General features: G+C 41.9%; 1 protein-coding gene across 3 annotated transcripts in view; it reads left to right on the plus strand.

The window, feature by feature from the left end:
- Nucleotides 1-705: 705 nt before the first annotated feature.
- bicral (BICRA like chromatin remodeling complex associated protein) overlaps nucleotides 706-16,680 on the plus strand; it is a 74,776-nt gene continuing 58,801 nt past the window's right edge. The window contains exons 1-2 of one of the 3 annotated variants that reach the window (XM_080200596.1): nucleotides 707-5,642; nucleotides 5,773-5,899. The gene's annotated coding sequence lies outside the window, so the exon portion shown is untranslated. Of the gene's footprint in view, nucleotides 5,900-16,680 lie in introns of all 3 variants that reach the window. The other 2 variants (XM_080200597.1, XM_080200595.1) reach the window with 2 other exon arrangements.

Genomic DNA, 16,680 nt, shown 5'->3' on the forward strand with positions numbered 1-16,680 from the left:
GAATCAAGTAGATAAGGTTGTTAAGAAGGCATACAAGTGTCTTGGCGTTTATTGGTAGGGGGATTGAATTTAGGAGTCGCAGCGTCATGTTGCAACTGTACACAACTCTGGTGCGGCCGCACTTGGAGTACTGTGTGCAGTTCTGGTCCCCACATTATAGGAAGGATGTGGAGGCTTTGGAGAGGGTGCAGAGGAGGTTTACCAGGATGTTGCCTGGTATGGAGGGGAGGTCCTATGAGGAGAGACTGAGGGATTTGGGGTTGTTTTCATTAGAAAGAAGGTGGCTAAGAGGGGATCTTATTGAAGCATATAAGATGATTAGAGGTTTAGATAGGGTGGACAGTGATAGCCTTTTTCCTCGGATGGAGAAAGCTAGCACGAGGGGGCATGGCTTTAAATTAAGGGGGGGTAGTTATAGGACGGATGTCAGGGGTAGGTTCTTTACCCAGAGGGTGGTGAGGGATTGGAATGCCCTGCCTGCTGCAGTTGTAAATGCGCCTAGTTTGGGGGCGTTTAAGAGATCCGTGGATAAGAACATAAGGATAGGTTTATGGATGGAAAGGAATTGGTTTAGGTTAGACGGTCATTGTTTTTTAACTGGTCGGCGCAACATCGTGGGCCGAAGGGCCTGTTCTGCGCTGTAATGTTGTATGTTCTATGTGTCAGAGGTTAAATTAATAATAAAGGACCAGACACTAAAAATTCTTTAATTCAAAATGTATCATATATGCTTTATAAATCAAAAATTTTGATAAACTGAGAAAATGTATAGAATAATCAAAGAGGTAGCATACTCAGAGTAAGCTAAGATTCTGATGTAATTATATCATGGTTTTGATATTCAATATCTGATACCCAAGCCTGAAGAGCCACATAAGACAGACTCCATCAGTTGTGTCTTAAGGATGGCACCAGTAGTTTACTCCTGATAACTTGAAATTGTTTTTCATAAAAAAATTATGATTCACTCATTTGAAATCACATCAATGAATTTGGAGAAGTTTGGTTCAAGCATATAATTTAAAAAACTCAAATTAAGCAACTTTAAGCCAACTATAAAAAAAATTTAAAATCACCTCCTCATAAATTCCAAAACCCTATGTTTTATAATGATTAGTGCATACAGGGATGTTATGTGGATGACCAGGAAGGTGGGTACAGATAAATGCATAATTCTGTACATATAGAATCCTACAGTACAGAAGGCCTTTTGGCCCATCAAATCTGCACCGACCACAATCCCGCCCAGGCCCTTTCCCAACAACCCCATGCATTTACCCTAACTAATCCCCCTGATACGAAGGGGCAATTTAGTGTGGCCAATCCACCTAACCCACACATCTTTGGACTGTGGGAGGAAACCGGAGCACCCGGAGGAAACCCATGCAGACACAGAAGAATGTGCAAACTCCACACAAACAGTGACCCAAGCTGGGAATTGAACCCGAGTCCCCAGTGCTGTGAGGTAGCGCTAACCACTGTGCCACCAGGCTGCCCTTCAAATTGTTCTTCAGCTGTTAGATTTCTATGACTTATGAAAGAAAACAATATATGACCTTTCTTCTGAGACTTGCTTCAGATTCATAGATGTCTATTATGTTGCAATAAATTGTCATCTTGGACGCATCTTGTGGAAATAAGAGAGATGTCTTTTTTGAACTACTAACTTTGAGGTGAAAGTTCATTTTGAATTTGTTACCTTTAAAGGTATACTTTGGAATGAAACTACTTTGTTGTAAGGGCAGTGTTTCTGTAGTTGTAACTGTCAATGTTTCTACCAAAATGGTCATGCGGCTGTTAGATGTCTAACATATGTTTTTTTCAAGGGGTAGCAGAAATTCTAGTAGGATATGCATATTGGTCATCGACATATATGAAAAGAGATAGGAAAGACAGCATCAGTTATCAGAACTGGTCTATGCAGATTTTACCAAGATCTATAGGGCAGGAAGCCAGTAATAGTAGGCCACACACATACTGGAGCCAAAAAGAGGGATTCGAGTTGTAGCTGTTCCACACTGCAAAGAGGGTTGTAGTCAGTTTATTATTGTGATAAAATGTATAAATCTAGCAAGTAAAATGCTGATGGTTTATACCTGAAGGGTAGAAAATCTGAGAACAGTATCATAGTTACTATCCTTTTGACACATGAAGGCAGTTAAATATAACTCAGTTTATGAAATCTTCCAGGAACATCAAGAACAAATCTGTGAATGTACACTTAAAGAAATATTTATCGCAAGACTTGCATTTCATATTGCAAAACTTGACAAATCAGAATGAACTCAGGAAAAAGGATGAAATAATCTGGAAGAAGCCTACTTGATATGAAGTATTCCAAATAATTATCAGTTATCAAGATGAAGTACTGCATGCTTCTAATGAAACCCATGTTAGTACTGTATACTTGAAAACCCTCACCAAGATACACAGTGACCAAGTGCTATGTGATTATCCATTTTCTCAAGATAATCTAACTGCTAGTCATTGGGTTTGATTTTCAATACCATAGAAATAGACTGACATTGGTTATTGTTCCACTTATGAAATGTTCTTATTTCTACAAATCTCCAAAGCATTGATTAAGTATTCTGGGGTCTGGTTGTGATGTTTAGCTGGATACTGGAGCTGAGTAACAATAATGTACCATCCAAAATAATGTGTTGAGTACACAAAGAATTTTTTCAACATCACTCTTTACCAGAACTAATTTTAGGCAATGGTCTTCGCTTTACATCTCCAAACTATGTCAAATTTCTACAGTGTAAAGGGATAAAGCATATCTTACCGTTCCAGTTGGAATGAAGAAGCAGTAAATTGTGTTAGACCATTCTAATGAGACAGAGTTACAGTTTCTCTGAAAATGTTCTCCATTATATATTTTCAAATAAGTCACACAGTATTAACAAATGCATGCATACCAATTTATTCGGTAGATAGTTGTATATGTGCTGGGAAATAATGAAGCTGACAGTAGGTGACTATTCAAAAGCAGGCCAAATTCCAAAGTAAATAGTTATTCTCCAAAAATAGTAGTCCAATTTTAGTTTATGATTGCATTCCAACTTATTCTTGCAAAGTCTTTGAATTAATAATTAAAGGACTTGGACATACCATTTTCAGAATCGGAGTTAAAATTTGGACAAGGGTTATTGTTGAAAGTTGAGATCCTGGATCAGTCAGGAAATCATTTATAGATCACAGGGGGTGGGTTTGTGGACTTAGTCATCAACAGAGCCTATTATAATTTCTAGTCCATGGCCCAGGTACTTCAATAAGTGAGGCTGAAGCAAAGTCTGCAAACTAAAGCCAGTTGAAGAAACATTTATGTCAAGTGATGCATATATTCTAGGACAACTTCCAGCCACGCCAAAGGGTTGAAATAAAATATACCAAAGCAGAAATATCCATAGTAACAAATCTGTAATTTCTTAATCTTTAAAGGTATAAATTTTGAACATGACTAGGCAGATAATGTGTACCATACCTTGCTTAGTCAAAATTATAAGATTGTTACTATATTTTTTAAACATTAAATCTAACACTAATCACTTTCAATAAGACAAGTTTTGTTCCATACATGAACTCCTCACAATTATAATTATTACTTCCCAACTAAAGTGGTGCAAATTTTACTTGAAATTTAAGATAGTACAAATATACCCAAAGGTATTTGATAACCAGGAAATGGAAATAATTGCACTTTTCATGTACTGTTAATAATGGCGTGCACATTCCCTCTAATAGTTATTGTCATTTACCAAAGTTATCCTTAGATTAAACATCAAAATCTTATGAGACCACTGCAACTGAAACACTGAGGCCGTTGTACTTTCTATGGACGTCGGTGTATCGAAAATCGTACAAGTCTGTTATTATTCTTCTAAAAGTTTCTGTATGGGCGAGGATAGATTGAATGACTGGGCAGATGTTTAAAATACATTGGTTAGGGAAAAGATTGTTACTATATCTCTTTTCTAAACATTAAACATAAAATATAGTTATCTGAATTGCTCTTTCAATAAAACAAATTTTGTTTCAAGACACAATTCCATGTTTTCTGAAGTGAACAAATTGTGAAATAGCAGAATATACAATACCTTTATGGATTTTAAAAAATGTTTAAGTACATCGGAAAAAATACATTTATGTTTACAATCAACAGACATTTACAAGAAAGAGTACTTGTTATACACTTCGTTCATAATAAGCGGTTATTTGACAACATAACATTCACATACAGATATAAAAGTTGAGGGAGTGGACTCGAGTATAATTGAAAGAACAATATTTTGAATTTAAATTGAACTGTATGCAGAAAGTTACAACTGAATTTGATATTTCGCTTGTCACAGAAGTGCCTCATAAAGTTCTTAGCATCAACACTACTATATTCATCTAACCTCTAAAATATAATAGGTCTTTACACAGAAACAGGAAATTAAGTTTCAGACTGTTGCAGAAATTGGTGGTTTCCAGATTAAACAAACTAAAATAGCGTCGCTGAATTAGTTACTCCTATTTAAAATTATTGTACAGTTCACGCAATTATTCAAAGTGGGGTTCAATACAATTTTTAAAAGAATCGTATCAAATATTTGTGCGTATCAAAACGTGGACTGCTATATCAACAGCAAAGTTGATTTCTGAACAGTAATTAAATGGGAGAGTTCTAATGTCAAAATAAGTTACAGTAAACTATTTTCTACACACTAGGATGTTCTACTCCATGTCGTAGATACGCTCGGTCGTATAAAAGTAGAATTCAGCAATTCCAATACAAGAAGTTCAGACTAAATTTGCATCACTCTAATGCACTCAGGGAAAGATCGGTGTTGCAAATTTCCTTTCCCCATACATGTATGTAAAAGAGCTATTTTCAAAAAGATCGGTCTCATTCAAGATATAACACACACAAGTCCACCCGGAGCTGTGAAACTGCAGCGACCTGGGTCACATCAGCCGCCTCCCGCCACCCCCCAAAGGCTGATTGCGGGGAAGGGGAGGGGACAGAGTAGCCACCAATAAGACTGGTGCATTCCATGGGCGGGGCCTTTCCTGTGAGCCAATGGGCTGTGGGGGGCGGTTGGCCGTACGCGCGTCTGTTTGTTCAGGGCAAGGACCCCGGCTCAGGCGGTGCGGCTCCTGGGGGGGGGGGACCCCTGGAAACCATTTCACTTCATCTTTCTCAAAAATGTCCGAAGACAGCATTTTCTTATTTTTTAAAAATAAAACATAGCTACATCATATGTGAGGAAAACCGAGACTTAAATCTTCAAACCCCTGTCAGTCAATTATTTACTCTTTAGAAAACGGTTGTGTCATGTGATGGGGGGCACCAGAACAACAACACCATGCCATTAAACCCCAATGACAAAACATTTAAATCGATTTTAAAATCAACTTCTCTAGTTCCTCCCCCCGGGTGTGGCGGAGGGCAACCTACTTTACAAAAAAACAAAAGAAAAACCCCTTCCACAATGGCAGGTCTTACTCAACCAAAAGCACACTTTAATTTTTTTTAAGGGGGTAAAACTCTTGAAGGGGGAGGGGAAAAAAACCCCGTTCTGACATTTTTTTAAATAAGTAGTTTCAAACATGTTCGCCTTCCAGACAAATTTAAAAAAACACGAAATAAACAGGTTCAAATAAAATTGAAAGCTACGAGTTTTTAAAAGTTTTTTTAAAAAAAGAATATAAAGACGGCGATTTTAAAATAAAAAACGTTAATTTATTGCATGTGTGTAAAAAGAGTGTACTTTTTCCTTACAGGAAAATGCCCTGAACAGCTCTTACTTTTCAGTGTGTGTGGAGTTGGGAATTTTTTTTTGTCTCTTTGGTCATCTCGCCCCTGATTTGATGGCGAGGAAACCCCGTTGACAAGGCACGCTTCATGACGGTGAGTTCCTTCAGTGTATTATAATTTTGTGATAAAATTTTCAAGGAAAAAAAACAACTCCTTCGGGGAGGGAGGGGTGGGGTGGTGGTGGGGGGGAAGAGAAGAGAGAAAGGAAAAAAAATAGGGTCCAAGGGAAAATATATATTTTTTGGGGGAATCGAAAAAAAAGTCACCTCCTCCTCCTCCCCCCCAGTACCACGTCTTTTAGCAACAGCAGCAGAAAGCGGATGGGAGAAGAAAAAAATAATCACCCATCACCACCACCACCACCAAAGGAAAAACAAACTAATTCAGCGGCCACTTCTTTAGAAAATATACTCTTCTGTCTTTTCCCCCTCTCTTCCACCCCCCAACCCAAAACTCCACCGCCCTCCTCTTTCATCTCCAGCCTCACCCCGCAAACTAAATGAGTCATTGATGGTGTACCGAGAGAGAAAACTGTTGGAAAATATAGTTTTTCTTTCCGCCCCCGTGATCACCACGAGTGTTTTTTTTACCCCCCTCCCTCTCCTCACACACCCTCACAGACACACACAACGCAAAAAAATAGACCCAGGGAGAGGGAGAGAAATAATCGTCCCAGATCCCTCCCTCTTTTTTTTCCCCTGCTTTCTAAGCGGTTTTGTCTGAAGTGGCGGGCGGCTGTTTGCCAGCGCCATTTGGCAAATGGACCCTCACAGGGTTTTTTTTAAAGCGGCGGTTCTAGATTCTCTCGGTCGATTTTCCCTGCCCGCTTTTCTTTCTCTCCCCCACTTTTGTCGTCGACGAAGGGAGAGAGGGAGGCCGGGTGTGGTGGGGGAAAAAATCCGACCAAAGATGGATGAAGTCAGGTTCAGCACTCACTCCCGGCGCTTTAGGTTTTTCTCCGTTAAAAAACCCCACCAATCCGCCGATCACCAGCGTTATCCCAAGCAGATGCTTCCCCCTCAGCGGCTTAAAATAAAATAAACCTTAAACCCGACGCCGCTAGAAAAAAAACTTAAGAAACCGTTTGTTCCGCTCCTCCCGTTCATGGCGATGGGCGGGATTGGAGGTCGATCTTTGGTTTTATTTTCAGACTTTTAGTTTCTCTCTCTTCCCCTCCTGCTAGCGTTTGACTCATTTTCATCTGATTTTCGAGGTTTTTCCTAACTAAAACTTCTATAAAATAAAAAGGAATATATGGTTGCTGTTTTCGCAAAACAATATGATCTTAGTTGGACGGAAAGGAAATACTAAGTAAATTACAAAAAAAAAACTTTTACTGGTTTGATTGCGATTCCACATTAAAAAAAACAAACACAACCTCTATTTAAGACGCATTTCAGAACCCCAGCATCGGGTTATCAGTTCGGTGTTGATGTCCTTTTTCCAGCTTTGCAGTTTTCCTTCCATCTACTATCTTGCTGGAGCTGTTCTTCCTTCAAAGAGAGAAATCTTTTCTTTCCTTCTATTCTATTCGACGCCCAACTACTAAAGTTGATGGGGGGGTGGGGGTGAAAAATAACACGGTTCGATTTTTTTTACTTGTGGAAAATGTTTTAACTGCTGCATCTGTGGGCGGGATTTTGAAGACATTTTTAGTTCGGTTTCAACCCAATTTTTTTTAAAAAAATAAATCAACAAAACTGGTTGACCGGCCTTCGTTTTTTTTCTTTTTTAAAAAACGTCTTTTTTCCTTGGCCTTCGTGGTTGTGGCAGTTTTCTGACCCTTTATTTTACAGGCCTCAAAGCGTCTCTTTCTCTCCCTACCCATCTCCATTTGCTTGTTTTCACTGAAAAAGTTTTTAAAAATCAATATTTCTTTCTACCGACCATGTATGCAATAAACGGCTAAATTTTCGAGTAGGAAATGGTGTGTTGTGTCGCTCCACTCCGGGAGTTGGTCGTGCTGGCGTTGTGCCAACACTGGTTGCGCAGTTTAAAATCGCTGTGGCGGCGCCATTTTAGCTGCTTGTAGCTGCCGAGCATTTCTTTTTTACAAACATTTTATAAGTTAGAATTTCGTTCTATTTGCAAGATCATAATGCGGTCTGATAAAATGTACTTTTCTAACAACAAATCTAGCATGGTATCTTGCACTCTGCACATTATTAATATAATAAAACAACGTAAGTACTTGTGTGCCTTTGTTGGGTATTGCAACCATTAAATTTGCTTGAAATCTGAATGCAGTGAGGTCCCTTAAAGTACTTTATCTCTTAGTTGCAGTTTTAATACTGTCCAGAATAAGATTTTATGGGAATTGCGAGGATTTTATTAAAGCGCAAATAAAAGTAAGTTGGCCAACTAATAATTAATTGGCCTACATTTATTTGATGCACCAACATTTTGGAAGTTGCTGCCAGTATTTCAGAGTATATACTAAAAATTTTCCTGATAGTGTGTATATACGTATAGATATATAGTAACAGGTATCTAAACGGATGCTAGAATCTGAAACAAAAACTGGAAAATGCCGAAAAATCTCATAGCTCTGACAGCATCTGGGGAGAGAATAGAGCCAACGCTTCAAGTCCATATGATCTTTCCTCAGAGCAAAGAGAACTAGCAGAGGTGTATATTATGAGTGTGGAGTGGTGGAGGGAATATAAATAAGGATAAAAAGGCAGAGGAGGTGCTAAAAGTGTCCATTAAATGATCAGAATGTGTGAATGGCAGAACAGGTACAGATGGTTAAGGCATTGCCTGAGGGTTATGGTAGTTTCGCTGAGGCTGGGGAAGGGGGTAAGAGGGAGAGCTGAAACGGAGAAGTGGAAAAATTAAAGTGAGAAAGAAGGATGATAAAATGGATGAATGAGATTAAATAAATGGAAATGGGGTGAAGGTGGAGGAAAGAGTTCATGCTCTGAAGTTGATGAACTCAATGTTCAGTCCAGAAGGCTGTAAAGTGCTCAATCGGGAGATGAGGTGCTATTTCTGCAGTTTGCGTTGGGGTTCGCTAGAACATTGTGAAAGGCCAAGGACGGACATATGGGATAGGAGAGCAGGGTGGTGTGTTGAAGTGGCAAGCGACAGAAAGGTCTAGGTCCTGCTTGTGGATGTACCGAAGGTGTTCAGCAAAGTGGTCACTCAGTCTGCATTTGGTCTCTCCGATATAGATTATATCACATTGGGAGCAACAAATGCAATAGACCAGATTGAAGGAGGTGCATGTGAAGCGCTGCTTCACCTGAAAGGGGTGTTTAGGACCTGGGGCAGTGAGCAGGGAGGAGGTAAAGAGGCAAGGTGTTGCACTTTCTATGATTGCATGGGAAGGTGCTGTAGCAGGAGGTGAGGTGTTGAATGATGGGCAGCACGGTGGTTAGCACTGCTGCTTCACAGCGCCAGGGACCCGGCTTCAATTACTGGCTTGAGTGACTGTCTCTGTGGCGTTTGCATGTGTCTGCAGTGCTTTGGTTTCCTCCCACAGTCCAAAGATGTGCGGGTTAGGTTGATTTGCTGTGCTAAATTGACCCTAGTGTCGGGATTAACAGGGTAAATATGTGGGGTACAGGAATAGGGTCTGGGTGGGATTGTGATTGGTGCAGACTTGATGAGCCGAATGGCCGCCTCCTGCACTGTAGGGATTTTATGATGGAGGAGTGGACCATGGTGTCCGGGAGGGAACGGTCCCTGCAGAACGCTGACGGGCTGGGGGATGAGATGTGTTGAGTAGTGGCATCGTGCTGGAGCTGACAGAAATAGTGGACGATGATCCTTTGAACTTAGAGACTGGTGAGAAGAAAAGTGAGGACAAGGGGGACCCTATCCTGGTTCTGGAAAGGAGGGAGCGGGAGAGAGCAGGTGCCGGGAGATGGATTGGATGCGGTTGACCTGTCAACCATTGTGGGTGGAAAACCACAATTGAGGATGAAGGAAGACACATCGGCAGCACTGTTTTGGAAAGTGGCATCATCAGATGCGGCAGAAGCAAAGGAATTGAGAGAATGGGGTGGAGTTCTTACAGGATTTGGGGCGTGAAGAGCTGTAGTCAGGTAGTTGTGGGAGTCGGTGGGCTTGTAATGGATACTTGTGGACAGTTTATCACCAAAAATGGAGACCATAAGCTATAGGTGCAGAATTAGGCCACTCAGCCCATTGAGTCTGCTCTGTCATTCACTCATGGCTGATATGATTCTCCTACCAGCAACCCTTGATCACCTTATTGGTCAAGAACTATCTGTCTCTGACTTAAAGACGCTCAATGACCTGGCTTCCACAGCCCTCTGTGGCAATGAGTTCTACAGGTTCGCCACCCTCTGGAGACAGAGCGGTCAAGGAAGGGAAGGGAAGTGTCAGAAGTATATATTTAACTGTTAAAAGTTTGCTTGATATACAGAGATTATGCAAAGTCTGGAGCGTGAAACAACAGTCGTTCTGTAATTTACATATATTCTTGTGCTAGAGGAAGATCGTCATCATTCCAGTAAAATTGTGATCTTAGATTGGAATGAAGGGAGGCTAAGGGAAGGGGATATTAAGCAGAGTTTCATGGAGTTGGGATGGAAACTAAAGGCCAAGTCAAACAGAGTGGTTATCTCTGGACTCTTGCCTGTGCCACGGGATAGTTTAGAGAGGAATAGGGAGAGGGAAAGTTTGAACTTGTGGCTGAGGGGATGGTGCAGGAGGGAGGGGTTTAATTACTTGAGCAATTGGGGCACATTCTGGGGAAGATGGGATCTCTATAAGAGTGATGGTATACATCTGAACCAGAGGGGAACAAATATCCTGGGGGGTAAATTTGTGAAGGCTATGCGGAGTGGTTTAAACTGATTCAGAGGGGGGGTGGGATCCTGGGTAGAGGGGGTGAAAGTGAGGGGGGCATAGAAGAGGATGGCATTGCACGGCATTGTGAGGGTGGGGCGGAGCGAGGTTTGAAATGTATATACTTTAACGCGAGGAGTATTCGCAATAAGGTGGATGAACTTGCAGCGTGGACCAGTACCTGGGACTTTGATGTTGTGGCCATTTCAGAGACGTGGATAGAGCAGGGTCAGGAATGGATGTTGCAGGTGCCAGGGTACAAGTGCTTTAGTCGGAGTAGAGAAGGAGGTAGAAGGGGGGGTGGAGTAGCATTATTGGTCAAGGACTATATCACAGTGTCAGAGAGGAAGTTTAATGAGGATTTGTCTGTTGAGGTAGTATGGGCAGAAATTAGAAATAGGAGAGGAGAGGTCACCCTGTTGGGAGTCTTTTATAGACCTCCAAAAAGTTCTAGAGAGGTTGAGGAAAGGATTGCAGAGACGATCCTGGTTAGGAGTGAAAGTAATAGGGTAATTGTTATGGGGGATTTTAACTTTACTAACATTGATTGGAATAGCTATAGCTCTAGCTCGTTAGAGGGGTCAGTTTTTGTTCAAAGTGTGCAGGAAGGTTTTTTAACTCAATATGTAGATAGGCCAACTAGAGGTGAGGCTATATTGGACTTGGTGCTGGGAAATGAGCCAGACCAGGTGCTAGACTTGGAAGTTGGTGTGCTTTTTGGTGATAGTGACCACAATTCGGTTACGTTCACCTTAGTGATGGAAAGGGATAGGCATGAACCTCGGGTCAGTAGTTTTAGCTGGGGGAAGGGTAACTATGAGGCCATTAGGAGAGAATTAGGAAGCATTGGTTGGACTAGGAGATTACAGGGACTAGGAACGTCTGAAATGTGGAGTTTGTTCAAGGAGCAGCTACTGTGGGTCTGTGATAGGTATGTCCCTGTCAGGCAAGGAGGAATTGGTAGGGCTAGGGAACCGTGGTGCACGAAAAAAGTTGATTTGTTGGTTAGGAAGAAGAAGGAGGCTTATGTTCGGATGAGGCTTGAGGGCTCGGGTAGTGCAGTAGAAAGCTTTAGATTGGCTAGGAGGGAGTTGAAGAGGGAGTTAAGAAGGGCTAGAAGAGGGCATGAGATGACTTTGGCTGATAGGATTAAGGAGAATCCTAAGGCGTTCTATAGGTATGTCAAGAATAGAAGGTTGGTCAGGGCAAGATTAGGGCCAGTTACAGACAGTAGGGGGAAGTTGTGTGTGGAACCGGAAGAGATTGGAGAGGCATTGAACCATTATTTCTCTTCGGTGTTCACACAGGACGATATGAATGTAGCTGAGGAGGTCACTGGGGTGAAGGGGTGTAAAATAGAAAGTATTGTAGTTGATACAGAGGATGTGTTGGATATTCTAGAAGGGTTGAAAATAGATAAGTCCCCTGGTCCTGACGGGATTTACCCTAGGATTCTATGGGAGGCAAGAGAGGTGATTGCAGAGCCACTGGCTCTGATCTTCAGGTCGTCGTTGGTCTCTGGTATAGTACCGGATGATTGGAGGACAGCGAATGTTGTCCCATTGTTTAAGAAGGGGAGCAGAGACTTCCCTGGGAATTATAGACCAGTGAGTCTTACTTCTGTAGTGGGCAAGGTTTTAGAAAGAATTATTAGGGATAGGATTTATAGTTATTTGGAGAGTAATGAATTGATTAGAGATAGTCAGCATGGTTTTGTAGCGGGAAGGTCGTGCCTTACTAACCTTATTGAGTTCTTTGAGAAGGTGACCAAAGAGGTGGATAGGGGTAAGGCAGTAGATGTGGTATATATGGATTTTAGTAAGGCGTTTGATAAGGTTCACCATGGTATGCTTCTGCAGAAAATGCAGATGTATGGGATTGGTGGTAATTTAGGTACTTGGATCAGGAATTGGTTAGCAGATAGGAGACGGAGGGTGGTGGTTGATGGTAATTATTCATCATGGAGTTCGGTTACGAGTGGTGTGCCTCAGGGATCTGTTTTGGGGCCACTGCTGTTCGTAATCTTTATTAATGATCTGGATGAGGGTATAGTTGGGTGGATTAGTAAGTTTGCTGATGACACCAAAGTCGGAGGTGTGGTAGATTGTGAGGAAGGGTGTCGAAGTTTGCAGGGTGACTTGGACAGGTTGCAGAGCTGGGCCGCGAGGTGGCGGATGGAGTTTAATGCGGAGAAGTGTGAGGTAATCCATTTCGGTAGGAATAACAGATGTGTTGAGTATAGGGCTAACGGGAGGACTTTGAATAGAGTGGAGGAGCAGAGGGATCTAGGTGTATGTGTACATAGATCCCTGAAAGTTGGGAATCAAGTAGATAAGGTTGTTAAGAAGGCATACGGTGTCTTGGCGTTTATTGGTAGGGGGATTGAATTTAGGAGTCGCAGCGTCATGTTGCAACTGTACACAACTCTGGTGCGGCCGCACTTGGAGTACTGTGTGCAGTTCTGGTCCCCACATTACAGGAAGGATGTGGAGGCTTTGGAGAGGGTGCAGAGGAGGTTTACCAGGATGTTGCCTGGTATGCAGGGGAGGTCCTATGAGGAGAGACTGAGGGATTTGGGGTTGTTTTCACTGGAAAGAAGGCGGCTAAGAGGGGATCTTATAGAAACATATAAGATGATTAGAGGTTTAGATAGGGTGGATGGTGATAGCCTGTTTCCTCGGATGGAGAAATCTAGCACGAGGGGGCATGGCTTTAAATTAAGGGGGGGTAGTTATAGGACGGATGTCAGGGGCAGGTTCTTTACCCAGAGGGTGGTGAGGGACTGGAATGCCCTGCCTGCTGCAGTTGTAAATGCGCCTAGTTTGGGGGCGTTTAAGAGATTGGTGGATAGGTTTATGGACGAAAAAGGAGTGGTTTAGATTAGTGGGTCAATGTTTTTTTTAAAAATAAGACTGGTCGGCGCAACATTGTGGGCCGAAGGGCCTGTTCCGCGCTGTAATGTTCTATGTTCTATGTTCTATGTTCTATGAATTCAGGGCTCAAATGACAAACAGACCTCGAGAACAGAATATATCTTCATGTTGAATAGGTCCATTTTTAGAATTAATGCTCAAATTTGTATGGAGTTCCAGTGTTGTATATTTTTTTAAAAAATCAGTTATCAAATGTTGAATTAGGGTAGGATTTTATTATTTTGCACCTAGCATTTTCAAAAATTATGCAAAACTGTATGATTAAATTATTGTCATTTATAAATGAGTTATGGACTAACATGTGACCAAGTGGGAAGCAAATATTATAAATTTTCTAAGTTGTATAAACTGACACTCAAGTTTCTGCTCCTAACACAATGAATCAACCCTTATCAAAGGCACAAATGACATTGACATTGAACCAGAGTATTGGCAACCATGGCATCCAGTCTGATCCTGAACAGAACTTCTAGTTCCATACTGTCTCCGTCATCAAGATCACACATCTCCACCTTCATCCATGCTGTAAATCTCTGTGACTCTATTACATTGTCAGTCTCAGCCTTGCCTTGACCCGTAGGCTGTTTAAATTCTTTTTTGGGCTTCAGATCTCCAGACTATGTTATCCTAGTGTTTGTTTAGCAGGCCTATCACTTTCTGTGCACTGTGTCGTTCCTGTTCACCCAATATCCCATTGTACTCATTCCAGCATACCTTGAACCTTCTGCGATTCTGGGCTTTTAACACACCCAATTTAGATTAATCCATCATTGACTGCTGTGCCTATAGCTGCTGAGGCAGTAAGTTCTGAAATTCAGTCCCTAAACCTCGCTGCCTGATGTACCTCTTTAAGGCCTTAAAGCCTTTTTCTTATCTGTCCTCACATCTTATGTTTTTTGGTGTCAAGTTTGTTTGATAATGTTTCTATGAAATAGTGTGGGAAATTTTACTATGGTAAAGGCACTATATATGCATGTTGTTGGTGTGGTAGATGTATAAAAAATATAGATCTGTCTCCATACCTTGCTTTATTTACATAAAAGTTAAGTATGTGGAAATAGCGAAGTGAACAGCAAAATCCTTAATGATATGAAAAGGTGACTGAAACATACATAATCAAACATTCCTTCTGAAACAAAGTCAAACACTCCTTCTGAAACAGATACAATAGTCCAAGAGCAATGTTATATTCAGTAATCATTTAAAGAAGCACAAATCTGAAATACGTTCATCAGCTGAAGTATTAAGTCTTGTTCATTTGTGGCTTTATTTGTTTCGTTATAGTATATACATTATGCAGCTCCAACAATGTATGCAGTGGCCTCTGAATTTGTATGGCAGAAGCTTTACAGAGTAGGTGGAGGTTAAATTCATCATGTTATAAAGTACAACATTTTACTGCAAGTTAAAAGCAACAGCAATGTGATATGGCGCTGACTGGATTTCCACTGATCTTGCTTTGTTAGTAGCACTGTTTTTACAAGCTGCAAACCAATTGTGATGATAAAGTTACAAGTGAAATATAAGTGATATCCACAACTTCTCTTGCAGATTTTCATTGAAGTTGTTCAATTACAATTAAAAGGGAAAAATCACTTTTACATGGTGTGCAAGAGTGTATTTCATAGTGTGTAACATAAAAAGACCATATGATTACATACACATTAGTTCTGTTCATCTATTCTGTTTGTATCATACTCTGAATAATGCACATTTTTAAAAAGCGAGATTGGTAAAATTGGTCAGGGGTCACATATGTAGTTGTGTCAATTAAAGTGTATTCAATTGCTAAGAATCTTTATACATTGCAAATTAGTTCTTTTGTTTATATAGTACTGTCTTTTGCAAGTATGTCGTTTGATAGATGATGGAAAGGATGTGCGTGTTATGTGTACTATTATTTAATAAGTATTTCAGTGACTTTCCTGTGATATTGATTGTGATGAATCGGAGACAGCAAAGGAGCAATCTACCATAAAAGGCTACAAATTGTACATGTGGATTCTTGGACTTGAAGGTTGCTCACTTTTGCACCTAAAGATTTGCACTATGAATGCAATTCAAACGTACTGGGTACAAACGTACAAAAAAGTTGTAAGTGCTGAATTCGTGGGAAAAAGTTGTGTAAATCAAGATTACTTTTTCAATGGGAATTCACACTCAAAGCTCCCACACTCTGTACACTGCAGAGGTCACAATCGCAAATATCATTAAAAACTCAGGAGGGTGGGGGGTTGGGGGGCGCTGGTTGGTGTAGGCATTCACACCAGAGTCTGATAGTTCTGGAACTCTGCCATGCGCAATGGCCTCGAACTGTCAGCCTGCATTTTGCTAGCCGAGCTTGATCACTGCCAGCCTGGAACACTTGCAGTACTGCCCCTCCAGCATCCATCCCTACCCACTGCGTCCATGGCCCGATCACAGTCCCTATGAGCATTTCGGGGCCAGCCCCAAACCTCCCCCCCCTGTCCAGGAGCACCCCGATCACTAGCAACCCTCCCTCCTCACGCTCCAGCAGTGACAACCCCCCCCCCCCCCACGGGCAGACCACCTTGCCCTGCAGACCCACCGTCACCCCGGCAGACCCTCCATTCCCCCTTGCCCTGCCTCGGTAGAGCTGTCCCACAAGGCAGACCACTCCGTTTACTGGCCATCCTCCAGCCCCAATTGATCAAAATGGCAGAATGACAACGGGACCCTCCTATCCCCACCAGTCGCCCACTCGGCCCCGCCCCATAAGCCCTGCCCTCAATAGGCTCTGCTGTCTTGGCACTGCACGATGCCCTGTGGCCAATGCCAAGATGCCCCCTTGGCATGGGCATTTTGCCCCTTGGGCAAAACTGGGGGCACAGGCTGGCACTGCCAGGATGACGATGAACACCACCCCCCACTATCCGAACCCCTGGGGGGCCCTGATTGCCCCTTCCTCCCTTTCACTCCAGCGGGGTCTCCCGCTAGTTCCCGAAAGTGGGGAGCTACTCTAAACCCTGCCAGAATGAAATTGTGCTGGTGGGCTGGGAAATGTTATCGGTCCCAGAGAATTCAGTCCCGAGCCTGATAATCACATTCAACTCACATTAAAAAAAATTAAAATTACTTACCTGCTGTTTCTGCCGGTTTCCT

Source organism: Carcharhinus amblyrhynchos, chromosome 12 (genome assembly GCF_965287045.1).
Source record: "Carcharhinus amblyrhynchos chromosome 12, sCarAmb.v2.hapA, whole genome shotgun sequence".
NCBI classification, from domain to species: Eukaryota; Metazoa; Chordata; class Chondrichthyes; order Carcharhiniformes; family Carcharhinidae; genus Carcharhinus; species Carcharhinus amblyrhynchos.